The sequence below is a fragment of the Lucilia sericata genome, unplaced genomic scaffold (genome assembly GCF_015586225.1).
Source record: "Lucilia sericata isolate MDLA Ls3-8-SP2 unplaced genomic scaffold, ASM1558622v1 Contig001095F_arrow, whole genome shotgun sequence".
Classification (NCBI taxonomy): Eukaryota; Metazoa; Arthropoda; class Insecta; order Diptera; family Calliphoridae; genus Lucilia; species Lucilia sericata.
In genome coordinates, this window is record NW_023995069.1 from 1,175 (window position 1) to 16,157 (window position 14,983).

At 26.7% G+C, this 14,983-nt stretch overlaps 1 protein-coding gene across 1 annotated transcript in view; it reads left to right on the plus strand.

The window, feature by feature from the left end:
- Positions 1 to 2,568: 2,568 nt before the first annotated feature.
- The window catches only part of LOC119609964 (mucin-5AC), a 39,684-nt gene continuing 27,269 nt past the window's right edge, over positions 2,569 to 14,983 (plus strand). The window contains exon 1 of the mRNA XM_037965022.1: positions 2,569 to 2,686. The gene's annotated coding sequence lies outside the window, so the exon portion shown is untranslated. The remainder of the gene's footprint in view (positions 2,687 to 14,983) is intronic.

The following is a 14,983-nucleotide window of genomic DNA, read 5'->3' on the forward strand; positions in this document are numbered from 1 at the left end:
TTTATATGATCATTATAAAGATGATGAGCACGAAGATCATTAATAACCCAGACAGAGCCATACAGCCACCATACGAATTGTCATTCAAACACTTCAAAGGCCTAAAAGAAAAAAAAAAAATAGTTTGTGTTTAAACAATGTAATCCAACAGGTTTAGAAGAAATTCCAAAAAAAAAGACACATAAAAAAGAAAAATAAATAAAATAAATTGAATTTTTAATGAATTGTTGAAAATTTTTAATAAAAAAAAAAATGCAGTAAACAAAATCACATGTTACTAAAATAGTTTTAAGACAGCTTTCAAAAGTTCGAATATTTTTTATATATAGTCTATAGTATAGTTTAGTCTATAGTCTAGTCTATAATCTAGTCTATAGTCTAGTCTATAATCTAGTCTATAGTCTAGTCTATAGTCTAGTCTATAGTCTAGTCTATAGTCTAGTCTATAGTCTAGTCTATAGTCTAGTCTATAGTCTAGTCTATAGTCTAGTCTATAGTCTAGTCTATAGTCTAGTCTATAGTCTAGTCTATAGTCTAGTCTATAGTCTAGTCTATAGTCTAGTCTAGTCTAGTCTATAGTCTAGTCTATAGTCTAGTCTATAGTCTAGTCTATAGTCTAGTCTATAGTCTAGTCTATAGTCTAGTCTATAGTCTAGTCTATAGTCTAGTCTATAGTCTAGTCTATAGTCTAGTCTATAGTCTAGTCTATAGTCTAGTCTATAGTCTAGTCTATAGTCTAGTCTATAGTCTAGTCTATAGTCTAGTCTATAGTCTAGTCTATAGTCTAGCCTATAGTCTAGTCTATAGTCTAGTCTATAGTCTAGTCTATAGTCTAGTCTATAGTCTAGTCTATAGTCTAGTCTATAGTCTAGTCTATAGTCTAGTCTATAGTCTAGTCTATAGTCTAGTCTATAGTCTAGTCTATAGTCTAGTCTATAGTCTAGTCTATAGTCCTAGTCTATAGTCTAGTCTATAGTCTAGTCTATAGTCTAGTCTATAGTCTAGTCTATAGTCTAGTCTATAGTCTAGTCTATAGTCTAGTCTATAGTCTAGTCTATAGTCTAGTCTATAGTCTAGTCTATAGTCTAGTCTATAGTCTAGTCTATAGTCTAGTCTATAGTCTAGTCTATAGTCTTCTATAGCTATCTATAGTCTAGTCTATAGTCTAGTCTATAGTCTAGTCTATAGTCTAGTCTATAGTCTAGTCTATAGTCTAGTCTATAGTCTAGTCTATAGTCTAGTCTATAGTCCTAGTCTATAGTCTAGTCTATAGTCTAGTCTATAGTCTAGTCTATAGTCTAGTCTATAGTCTAGTCTATAGTCTAGTCTAGTCTAGTCTATAGTCTAGTCTAGTCTAGTCTATAGTCTAGTCTATCTAGTCTATAGTCTAGTCTATCTAGTCTAGTCTATAGTCTAGTCTATAGTCTAGTCTATAGTCTAGTCTATAGTCTAGTCTATAGTCTAGTCTATAGTCTAGTCTATAGTCTAGTCTATAGTCTAGTCTATAGTCTAGTCTATAGTCTAGTCTATAGTCTAGTCTATAGTCTAGTCTATAGTCTAGTCTATAGTCTAGTCTATAGTCTAGTCTATAGTCTAGTCTATAGTCTAGTCTATAGTCTAGTCTATAGTCTAGTCTATAGTCTAGTCTATAGTCTAGTCTATAGTCTAGTCTATAGTCTATTCTACGTTCAAGTCTATGGTCTAGTCTGTGGTCTAGTAGTAGTATAGTCCATAATCTAATCCATAGTATATATAGTATAGTCTATAATATAGTCTATAATCTAATCCATAGTCCAGTCTATAGTCTAGGCTAGTCAAATTATGAAATATGTATATATGTATATGTTAATGTTGCCTTGTTTAATACATAAACAAAATATTTCTATTTAAAAATTTAATTTTCCATATTTATACTTACATCTTTTGACAATTATGAATAGAAAATCATAATTAAACGAAAATAAATTGACTAATTTTTCCTGATTAAAATTTTAAATTAATTTCATTAAATATTTATGTTTTCTACAAGCACATACATACATACTACATATATATGTACATATGGGTGTATTTTATAATTTATGTTAATTAGCATTTACCTACCTTAACATTTCAGTTCGTTTCATTTGGTATGTGGTTTTTTCATTATTTTGATTTGATTTTAAAAATGAAAGTGAAATTGCTTTTCAACACGCACCCACTATTTTTAGTATTTTATAGCGTCTCCTTTTTAAGTTTAGCTTAACTTAGTTATTGTTGTTTTTTTTATATTTTGTTTTAATTTCTATAACAAAATTGTTTTTTCACTTGCACTATGGTACGTGCTTTTGTGTTTATAAACTATAGATTTAGTTAGTTTTACTTATTTCGTTTTTTTTTTTGTTTGCTTGTGTAATTGTCATTTATAATAATAAACAAATGAATTTCTTTTTAATTTGTGCATATTTATACTTTCATGGTCAAACTTTTTTTTTTGATTGACAACTTTTATCTATCTCTCTTCTGTAGTTTATTTATTTTGTTTAAATAATATTTCTTTTCAAAATTTTTATTTATTTATTGTGTGTAGTTTGTAAACGTTTGTTGATGTTAGTGGTTGGTCAGTGTTCATTAGAGCTTGAAACTAAAATTAATTATTTTTGTTATTTTTGAAGTTTCTAAGATCTTATTGTGTTTTATAATAATTGTAAGTAAAGAGATTTTTTGTGTTTTTTTGGCATTTAATGTGTTTAATAAGCCAAAAGTCTGTGTTTTGGAAAAAAAAACATAAAAGAAATTTTTATGTTTATTTATAAGTTTTTATGAAAATTTGGTAAAAGTAAAGGAATTATTTAAAATAAATTTGTTTTAAATAAAAACTGAAAACAAAAGACTTAGCAGACAAACTTAGTGAGTGATTTTAATAACAAAATTTATGTTTAATGTTTGAGAAATTCTTTTTTAAATGAAAAAATTAGTTAAGCTGCGTAATAGAAACAAAAGATTTAAGACACAAACTTTAAAAAAAATATATAATTAAAAAGGATAACATTAGCCAAACTCCTCTGTTGGTTAAGAAACGTTTTGTAAGGAGCCAAGCTATGGCGATGTACTAAAATATAAAATACTTGGGTACCCGGGGTGCTTCGCTAACTCTAATCGAAATGATTAAAAAAAAATTGTTTAATATTTTTTAAAATGTCTTAAATTTTTTTAAACACTTTAAAAGTTATTTCAAAATTTAAAATTTTTTTAAATATTTTAGTTTTTAAATAAATAATTTTTCAAAACAAGCTGAATTTCATTCATAAATTCTTTCCATCCTTGACTTTTTTTATTCACTGTAACATATCTTATATGCCAGAAAAACAAAACAACAAAAACATATGATTTATGTTGTTGTTGTTATTTTCTACCGTTAACTTCTGATATACAAAAACAAAATATAACAACAACATATAACAATGAAGATTAATGTGGTTTCTGTTTTGTTATGTTATGAAAAATTTAATTTTTGAAAATATTTTCATCGGTTGTTTCGGAATCTGTTTCGAATATATTTATGGACCGATTTTCAAAATTTTAAATAGAAAATTTCTCGAAATTATCTGATAGAATTATTTAAGAGTTGAATGCCGAAGATATCTGGATTCTTCAGAAAATTGATTTTAATAAACATGCAGATAGACGGGCAAACAGACAGACGGACATACAAACAGATGGATATATAGACAGACGGATATACGGACAGACGGATATACAAATGGGTATATAGACAGCCGGACATGGCTTAATGAACTCCTTTATCTATAAGGATCCTGAAGATATATACATTATGCGGTCGAAAATTAATTAGTGTTTATAAAAAACCGACTTTTGGAAAAACCGGTTTTTCGGTTAACCGAAAATTAACCATTTCTAAAAAACCGGTTTGTCGGTTAACCGAGTATAAAAAACCGGTTAAACCGGTTAACCGAAATGTTTGGAAATCTTTAAAATATTATAATATATAGTTGAAAAATGTCATTTTGCGAAATATTATAAATTACTTAATAAGATATTTGCATTTTTTAGTATAGATATGTACATTAATATATCATAAGAAAACAAACTTATATAGATCTGAAGATATTATTGATTCGTTAGGTATATGGAAGTTGCCATACGAGGGATAAATTGACCATATATATCAATAGCAAAAATTATGCCCAGAACTATAAACAGTGTTCAGGTTCGCGACGATTGTCTCGACATAGACAGTGACCTCCCTCCACTCACTACGCCTGTGGTTGTTCAAATTACTGTGAATGACGCTTAGGAATATTGACAGGTGTCATTCTGACTTCCTGTCAATCAACCTAAGCGCCATTACAGTTTGTGAAAAACCCCAGCAGCATAAGTTCTCGGACGGCAACAACAATCCTTATGTTTCGATAAATAAAGTCCGTTTTGAGAACGTTTGAGAAACTTCTCGATTTTTACTATACTCACGCAGTAAACAAGTAAGTATATAGATAATATTTGTTTAACAATCTTAGGTCTGTTTTCATATGCACAAACGGAAAATAATGTTTAAAATTATCTATCCAAAATTTTTAAAAATCACAATAAAATATCAAAGAAAACATAAAATTTTGTACTAAAAATTAGATTTTTTTGAAACCGGTTAACCGAGACTTAAAAACCGGATAACCCGGTTAACCGAAAACCAATGTTTTAAAAAACCGGTTTGCGAAAAACCGAAATATGCAATAAAAACCGGTTTTTCGGTTAACCGGTTAACCGGTTTATAAACACTAAAATTAATATCATGCAAAGATAAAGGATCAGCATGTTAGTATACACAGAGGGAAAAAATAATATACACGCCTGGTACCAAATTGACACCAAACTGTTTGTAATTTTTCAATAACATCCGTTGCCAAAGTATATACATTCGTACGACAACACTATGTAATGTTGACAACATTACAACAATTCGTTGCGGAAATCTAAATTTTATACACAACCGTTGTCTAAATGTTAACAAATGTGGTTAGCTCACTATTGACAAACAATCCGTTGTTAATAATGAGCTTACAACGTTTGTTAACATTTAGACAATGGATGTGTATAAAATTTAGATTTCGACGACGAATTGTTGCAACGCAACGTTGTCAACATTACATAGTATTGTCGTACGTATGTATATACTTTGACAACGAATGTTATTGAAAAATTATAAAATCTTTGATGTCAATTTGGTACCAGGCGTGCACATTTCTTTTTTCCTCTGTATACGTCTTTCGTATGTTCAATTCCGACCAATTAGTTAAGTCCGCTATAGCCGAACATTGACATTAAAAAACCTTTTCTTCATCTATGTCATGACAGCTTCTGCAGCATTCGTTTCTTAGAAGATTCAATCTTTTGGAAATGGGTCCAAAAGGCCAGCAACCAGTGCAATTATGTTCCGTAGTTGTTGTATCGGAAAATTTAACTAGGCTTGGGATCGCTATGGGTTATATATCGGGCGATATATATGATCTTTGTGTATGCTTGTTGACGCTATTACGAATCGATTATTTGCAGCTGGAAAGCAGTATCCCGACAAAGCTCTCGGCCTTAGCTCTTGCTAGAGAAGTTTCAGATTCCATTATCACAAATCGAGCATTTGCAGATGGAGAGCAGTTCTTCTGTTCACCTCAGATTGGTTTAGTATTGTTATAACTATGTTCCGCTATGGCACAGAAAGTGGGCGACAATCTTATCATTCTCCTCGCATTGACAGCTTCTGCAGAAATCGCAATCTTCTGGCATAAATCCCATAAGGCGAAAGGTCAGCAACCACTCCAATTGTGTTCTATAGCTGTACCTACTCTCGGATGATCTAAGAAAGTTTGTCATATATCGGCCACATGATCTTTACTATACTACAGGTAACATCGATTAACTACTAGGTTTGTCATGAATCGAGACCATATGATCTTTACTATACTACAGGTAACCTCGATTGACTATTAGGTCTGTCAAGAATCGAGTGTTTGTAGCTGTATTTTAGTATACCGACAAACCTGTCAGTCTCACCTCTTGTTAGTGAAGCTTCAGATTTCAAAAGAGAATCTGAAATTATTGTGTATGCTCTTGGGCTTTGTCACGAATCGAGCGTTCACAGCTGGAGTATGTCGATAAAACTGCAGATCTCTTCGTTTGCTAGTGAAGTTCCAGATTTCAAGAAAATCTGCAAAGATATATGTTGATGAACCGGAACATAGCACTCTCTTACTGTGGAATGTTTGGCTATTTCGTTAAGAAATGCATGGAATTAAAGGATCAAGTCTGATGTCGTATAAACACTATTAATAGTTTTTAGGTTACCATGACTGTCAGCATACAGTTTATCAACTTAAACCAATTTGCAGCCAGTTTTAATGCTAATAATTCAAATTTAAATTTTTTACTTCTTTTACAATAATATCTTATTAATTCATTCCATTTTCTACGAATTTTCCTCCCCGCCACCCCTAAAAGTTCATTGAACGTAATATAAGCTCCTTTAACATGATTTACTTAATCAAAAACTGCATATAAATAAAATGATTTTGTTTAAAACTAACAACAACTGCAACTAGTTGAATTCCTATTACCATAATTTGCAAATACAAATATAATCAAACTACATATAGTAGTAGTAATTTACAATAAAAGTGTGTATCAAACAATGACTTGTTTTCAGACATGTTACAAGGGATTTTGTAAAACCGCATGCACAAACATGTTTACACATAAAACTCTGCCTAAAACAACCACATTAAACAGCCAGTTTAAAATGGTGAAACAAAAAAAAAAAAGAAATTATCTTTAGTCATAAATTTGCACTTGCAGTGCACAACAACAAAAATTTGCAAATTTACAATTGCCTCAACTGGCATAAACTATGGAATCTGGCAGTAGTAGACATTAAAGCAAAGAAAACAAAAATCAATGGACTTTGTAAATACATATGTACACATATTTTTGCATAAAGTAAAATTTGAAAAGAAAATTATGTACATTACTTATAAACGAAAAAAAAATTTCATATTCCCATATGTAGATTGTTGAAAAAGAAAAATGGTAACAAAATTTTGTAATCTTAATACAAATATGAATGAGTCAATATTAAATGAAGTGAAAAAAAGTAAATTGTTGAGATATATTGCTTAAACCTGTAAGAAAATTATAGTCAATTGATAATGACTGGGGAAAAATGTGACCCATATTGTGAGTAGCTAATAGGGTTTCATTTTATTTATGTAAATCATGAAGATTTAAAAGGCAAGAAATTTTAAATTATAATGATATTTATGCTTTGAACAAGTATATTGGCCAATAGATATATAATTTAAATAAAATTTATACCCTACACCTTTGTGAGAAGGGTATATATATGTAGGTTTGTCATTGCGTTAGTAATTTCTAGAAAATAATTTTCCTAACCGTTTATGTTTCTTACAAAAAACGCAGTCTATATATCTACCTTTCTGCCTGTCTGTTTGCCTGTCTGTTTGTCTGTCTATTTGTCTGTTTGTCTGTCTGTCTGTCTGTCTGTCTGTCTGTCTGTCTGTCTGTTTGTCTGTCTGTCTGTCTGTCTGTCTGTTTGTCTGTCTGTCTGTCTGCCTGTTTGTCTGTCTGTTTGTATGTCTGTTGGTCTCTCTGTGTATCTGTCTGTGTGCCTATTTGTCTGTTTGTTTGTCTGTCTGTTTGTCTGTCTGTTTGTTTGTTTGTTTGTCTGTCTGTCTGTCTGTCTGTCTGTCTGTCTGTCTGTCTGTCTGTCCGTCTACTCATATATCCGCCCATTTTTTCTGTCAGACAGACGGAAAAAATATTTTGAAAAAAGGTAATATTTTTAGTACTTCTTTTTAAAAATGGTGCCTAATATGGAATTCTATAAGTAAAGTTAGTTAAAAACCTTATTAATTATATGAAAATTATATTAAATGGATTTTATAGAAAAATTCTCAGCTTTTTAGAAAAGGTAGTATTTTTACTACTATTTTAAAAAAAGATGAAATTTTAAAATTTTTTTTAAGGAAAAATTGTTAAAAACCTTATTAATCGTTTAAAAATCGTATTTAAAGGGATTTAATAGAACAATTCTCTGCTTTTAAAAATGGTAGTATTTTTAGTACTATTTTAAAAATGTTGCTAAATTTAAACATTTATAAGTAAAAATAGTTAAAACCCTTATAAATCATTTAAAAGTCGTATTTAAATGGATTTCATAGAACAATTCTCTGTTTTAAAAATGGTAGTATTTCTACTACTTTTTTTAATGCTGCTAATTGTAGAAATTTAGAAACAAAAACGGTTATTAATTGTAAAAAAATCGTTTCTACATGCATTTTGAAGAGCAATTCTCTGTTTTAAAAATGGTAGTATTTCTACTACTTTTTTTAAATGCTATAAATTTTATAAATTTATAACCAAAAATGGTTAAAAACCTTATAAATTGTTTAAAAATCATATCTACATGTAATTTATAGAGCAATTCTCTGTTTTAAAAAAGGTACTATTTCTACTACTTTTTTTAAATGTTGCTCAAAATAAAAATGTTAAACCAAAAATGGTTAAAAACCTTATTAATTGTTTCTAAATCGTAATTAAATGGATTTTATGCAACAATTATATGTTTTATAAAAGGTAATATTTTTACTACTTTTTTTCTAAAATGTTGCTTAAAATAAAAATTTTAAACCACAAATGGTTAAAATCCTTATTAAACGTTTCTAAATCGTACTTAAATGGATTTTATACAGTTTTATAAATTCCCTGTTTTAAAAATGTTATTTTTTCTACTACTTTTTTTAAATGTTGCTCAAAATAAAAATGTTAAACCAAAAATTGTTAAAAACCTTATTAATCGTTTCTAAATCGTAATTAAATGGGTTTTATGCAACTATTATATGTTTTATAAAAGTTAGTATTTCTACTACTTTTTTTCTAAAATGTTGCTTAAAATAAAAAATGTTAACCAAAAATGGTTAAAAACCTTATTAAACGTTTCTAAATCGTACTTAAATATATTTTATATAACAATTATCTGTTTTATAAAAAGTAGTATTTCTACTACTTTTTTCTAAAACGTTGCTTAAAATAAGAATTTTAAACCAAAATTGGTTAAAAACCTTATTAAACGTTTCTAAATCGTACTTAAATGGATTTTATGAACCAATTATATGTTTTATAAAAGGTAGTATTTCTACTACTTTTTTCTAAAATGTTGCTTAAAATAAAAATTTTCAACCGAAAATGGTTAAAAACCTTATTAAACGTTTCTAAATCGTACTTAAATAGATTTTATACAGTTTTATAAAAGATAGTATTTCTACTACTTTTTTAAAATGTTGCTCAAAATAAAAATTTTCAATCAAAAACCTTATTAATCGTTTCTAAATCGTACTTAATTGGATTTTATACAACAATTACCTGTTTTATAAAAGGTAGTATTTCTACTACTTTTTTAGAAATGTTGCTAAATATGAAAATTTATAGGCTACATTGTCTAAAACCCTTATTAAAAGTTTTAAAAACTTCATTAAATTTATTTTAAACAGTAATCTCGGTTCTAAAAAAGGTAGTATTTCTACTACTTTTTACAAATTTGGCTAAATATGAACATATAAAAACAAAATTGGTTAAATATTTTACTGAAAGTGTAAAACTCTTATTTATAGAATAAATTTTGTTTTATAAATGTAGTTTTTCTACTACTTTTTTATCATTAATTTATAAGAAAAATTATTTAACAATTTTGTAGGAAAAATGGTTGATAATAGAAAAAAATCCTATAGATTTTAAACAAAATTTTTAAACAATATACAATTTTTTAATATTTGTTACGTTTTTCTTAAGTTAAATTACAATAATTTGTATACATTTTTACTATTGGAATTTCCTGAGGCTCTTTTATTACCATTATTTCTTAAACATGCAGTATTGATTTATAACACGAACACAAATTTTACAAAAACAAAATATAATATTAGCAAACACTTGCTGTTTTGCTTCAACTTAAACTAACTGGACAGACTGTGGGAAAATATATTTTTTTTCGACTTGACAATTGTACAGTTTGTCTTTACTCATGAGTAATGCTACTTTGTCAGCTCTAGCAGCAGCTATAACAGCAACCGACTACTCTACAATTCCACATTAAATTGCTATTAACTTAGAGCTTTAGTAAAAATCTAGAAATTATTTGCTACAAAATACTAGTACAATGCCATTTGCACAAACTGCAAGAAGTTGCTATTTTAAAAAAAGAGAGAGAGAGACAGTCATGAGTCATGGAAGAAAAAAAAACAAACTAAACTTTAAATGAAATAATTATTTATACTTAAACTAAATGCAGCTATCTGTCTGTCTTGCTTGACGATGTTGGCTGCAGAAATATTACAGCTCTTCAAGTGAATGAAGATTAAGGCGGTAGGGTAAGCTGCAGGTTTACAATTTACGTTTGAAGTACAAGGAGTAAAATTTAAAATTATAAATTTTGGAAATTTTTTCAATATTTTTCATAAATTTCAAGAATTTGTATAAAAATTTCTATAAACAGAGACCTTTTTCTAAAATTTTCTATAAAAAAGACCATTTCAAGAAAATTTCAATAAAAATTATTTTTATTTTTTTTTTATAAAAAAGGATTTGTTTGGAAATTATCTATAATAAGGAAATATTTTCGAAAATTTTCTATTAAAAGTAAAAATTTCGGAAACATTATATTAATAAGAAAATTTGTCTCTAAATAATCAGAAATTTTCTATAAGAAAGAGAATATTCTATAAGAAGGAAAATATTTGTGAAATTTTCTATAAAGAGGGAGAAATTTTCGAATATTTTCTAAATAAAAAAGAATTCTTCGAATATTATCTATAAAAAATATAATTTTTTTAAAACTTTCTATGCATTTTTTTAAAAACCTCTATGAGAAAGAGAAAATCTTAAGGAAAATTTCTATAAAAAAAGAAAATTGTCTATAGAAAAGAAAGTCTAACAAGAGAGATCTACAGAGAGATTTTTCCGAAATTTTTCTTAATAGAAAATAATTTTCCTAAAATTCTCTATAAAAAAGGAGGATTTTCCAATATTTTTTCATAAAAAAGGGAATTTTTCCAAAATTTTCTATCAGAAAAGTGAATTTTCGGAAAATTTTTTAAAGAAAAGAGAATTTTCCGAAAATTTTCTATATGGAAAAGGAAATTTTCCGAAAATTTTCTATTAAGAAGAAAATTTTCCGAAATTTTTCTTCTAAAAAAGAAATCTTTCCTAAATGTTTCTATTAAAAAACAATTTATCGAAAATTTTCTATAAAAAAAAGAAAACTTTCCGAAAATTTTCTATAAAAAAAAAGAAAACTTTCCGAAAATTTTCTATAAAAAAAAAGAAAACTTTCCGAAAATTTTCTATAAAAAAAGAAAATTTTCTATAAAAAAAGAGAATTTTCCAAAAAATTTTCTTAAAAAAAGAGAATTTTCATAAAATTTTTTTATAAAAAAGAGATTTTCTATAAAAAAGATAATTTTCCGGAAATTTTCTATAAATAAGACAATTTTCCGGAAATTTTCTATAAATAAGATAGTTTTCCTGAAATTTTTTATAAATAAGATAGTTTTCCGAAAATTTTCTATGAAAAAAACAATTTTCCGAAAATTTTCTATGAAAAGAGACAATTTTCGAAATTGTTCTATAAAAAAAAAACAATTTTCCGAAAATTTTCTATAAAAAAAAAACAATTTTCCGAAAGTTTTCTATAAAAAAAGACAATTTTCCGAAAATTTTCTATAAAAAAAGAGAATTTTCCGAAAATTTTCTATAAAAAAAGAGAATTTTCCGAAAATTTTCTATAAAAAAAGAGAATTTTTCGAAAATTTTCTATAAAAAAAGAGAATTTTTCGAAAATTTTCTATAAAAAGAGAATTTTCCGAAAATTTTCTATAAAAAAAAGAGTATTTTCCGAAAATTTTCTATAAAAAAAGAGAATTTTCTGAAAATTTTCTGTAAAAAAAGAGAATTTTCTGAAAATTTTCTGTAAAAAAAGAGAATTGTCCGAAAATTTTCTATAAGAAAGAGAATTTTCCGAAAATTTTCTATAAGAAAGAGAATTTTCCGAAAATTTTCTATAAGAAAGAGAATTTTCCGAAAATTTTCTATAAGAAAGAGAATTTTCCGAAAATTTTCTATAAGAAAGAGAATTTTCCGAAAATTTTCTATAAGAAAGAGAATTTTCCGAAAATTTTCTATAAGAAAGAGAATTTTCCGAAAATTTTCTATAAGAAAGAGAATTTTCCGAAAATTTTCTATAAGAAAGAGAATTTTCCGAAAATTTTCTATAAAAAACGAACATTTTCCGAAAAATTTTTATAAAAAACGAACATTTTCCGAAAAATTTCTATAAAAAAGACAATTTTCCGTATATTTTCTATAAAAAGAACAGTTTTCGAAAATTTTCTATAAAAAAAGACAAAACTTTCTATGAAAAAAAGGATTTTCCGAAAATTTTTTGAAAATTTTCTATTAAGACAGAGAATTTTCTGAAAAATTTATTAAAACAGAGAATTTTCCGAAAATTTTCTATAAAAAAAGATAATTTTCCGAAAATTTCCTATAAAAAAAGATAATTTTCCGAAAATTTTCTATAAAAAAAGATAATTTAGCGAAAATTTTCTATAAAAAAGATAATTTTGCGAAATTTTTCTATAAAAAATTATAATTTTGCGAAAATTTTCTATAAAAAAAGATAATTTTGCGAAAATTTTCTATAAACAAAGAGAATTTTTCGAATGAAAATTTCCAAAAAAAATTCTATATGAAAAAGAGAATTTTTCAAAAACGTCTGTTAGAGAATTTTATTAAAAATTTTTATAAGAAACTAAATTTTTCGGAAAATTTTCTATAGAAAGAGAATTTTTCTAAATTTTTTCTTTAACAAAAGAATTTTTCAAAACAATTTCCATGAGGAGTAGCAATGCTCAAAAAAAATTATATTTTTTCGAAAATTGTCTATTAAATGAAGAATATTTGAAAAGATATAAAAAGGATTTTTCTGGAAAATTTTGAACTGATATTCTCAAAAACGCAGAAAAAGAAACAAAACACATCTATAGTGGGCCTGGCTCTGCTGGCTTCTATAGAGATTTTTCTCATGATTAAAATATTTGTATTGTTGTAAAAACAACTAATTTTTAAGTTTATGTATGCACCCCTCACCCTTAACACAATTTAGTTTATGTATTACTACAACTTATTTTATGTTAGATTTTTTTGTTATTTCAGACTGCAGTTTACAAGGTGTTTTGTGGCTGAATTGTTTTTTTTTTAACTCAGAATTTAATATATTTTTGTTGCCATAATTTGTTTTGCAGTTTATGTAGGTTTTTTTTCTTCTGTTGTTTCTATAAAAGTTGCATTTAGTATTTCTTGTGGTCTACATTTTTTTTTTTTTTTAATGAATCAAAAGTGAGATCATGTTTGAATTATACTCGTGAATGAAATAGAAGAAAAACTTTAACTGAATTACATGAACATGTTTTTTTCCATAAATATTAGATTTCATTTCAAGTTTTCTGTGTGTTTCTATAAATATTTATAAGTATTAATATAAGAATTTGATTTTTTGCTGTTATTATTGTTGCTAATATTGTTATTGAAAATTAAAAATAAAGGTCGTCAAAGTCTAGGCAAAAGTACGTATCATTGAAAATATGTTTATGTTTATTTTTTATGGAAAACTGAATTCCAATAAAATTATTTTCGGAAATGAATTATTTAGTTTAAGAATTTATTTAAAATGGTTATTAGATTACTTAATAGTTCCTTTTTTAATTTAAAACGTAAAAAAATCAAAATAAAGCTTGTTTATGCTACAAAAACGAAAGACTTAAGAACCAAACGTTGTTGTAGTTTTAACTGTCTAAGTTTATTATTTCCTTTTTGGTTAAGTGGCAACAATTTGCTAAAGTAGTTATGGCAACTCAAGAAAAACAAACGTGAAGCAATATTTATAATATTTTAATTGTTGTTTCTACATTCTAAAAATTAAGCCCACAGTAGATATAAATTTTCCGTAATATATACGCATATTGTTAAAAATAACTTAAGATATTTGAAGAATTCCAATGATTATGTAAGAAATATCATTAATTCATGAATTTCTTTATGAAGGAGTAATACTTATTAATCAAAGAATTTCTTGCCTTTGAAAGATTAAATCATTAAATCTATAAAAAATTTAATTTTTCGAATAATTTTCTATTAAAAAAGAAGTTTTTCTGAAAATTTTCGATATAAGAGATAATTATGAAAATTTCCTAATAAAATTTTTTTTTCCAATATTTTTCATTAAAATTAAAATTTATCCAAAAACTTTATCTTAAAAGGAGAATTTTTCCCAAAATGTTCTTGTACCGAACTAGAACTGAACTAGAACTGAACTAGAACTGAACTAGAACTGAACTAGAACTGAACTAGAACTGAACTAGAACTGAACTAGAACTGAACTAGAACTGAACTAGAACTGAACTAGAACTGAACTAGAACTGAACTAGAACTGAACTAGAACTGAACTAGAACTGAACTAGAACTGAACTAGAACTGAACTAGAACTGAACTAGAACTGAACTAGAACTGAACTAGAACTGAACTAGAACTGAACTAGAACTGAACTAGAACTGAACTAGAACTGAACTAGAACTGAACTAGAACTGAACTAGAACTGAACTAGAACTGAACTAGAACTGAACTAGAACTGAACTAGAACTGAACTAGAACTGAACTAGAACTGAACTAGAACTGAACTAGAACTGAACTAGAACTGAACTAGAACTGAACTAGAACTGAACTAGAACTGAACTAGAACTGAACTAGAACTGAACTAGAACTGAACTAGAACTGAACTAGAACTGAACTAGAACTGAACTAGAACTGAACTAGAACTGAACTAGAACTAGAACTGAACTAGAACTGAACTAGAACTGAACTAGAACTG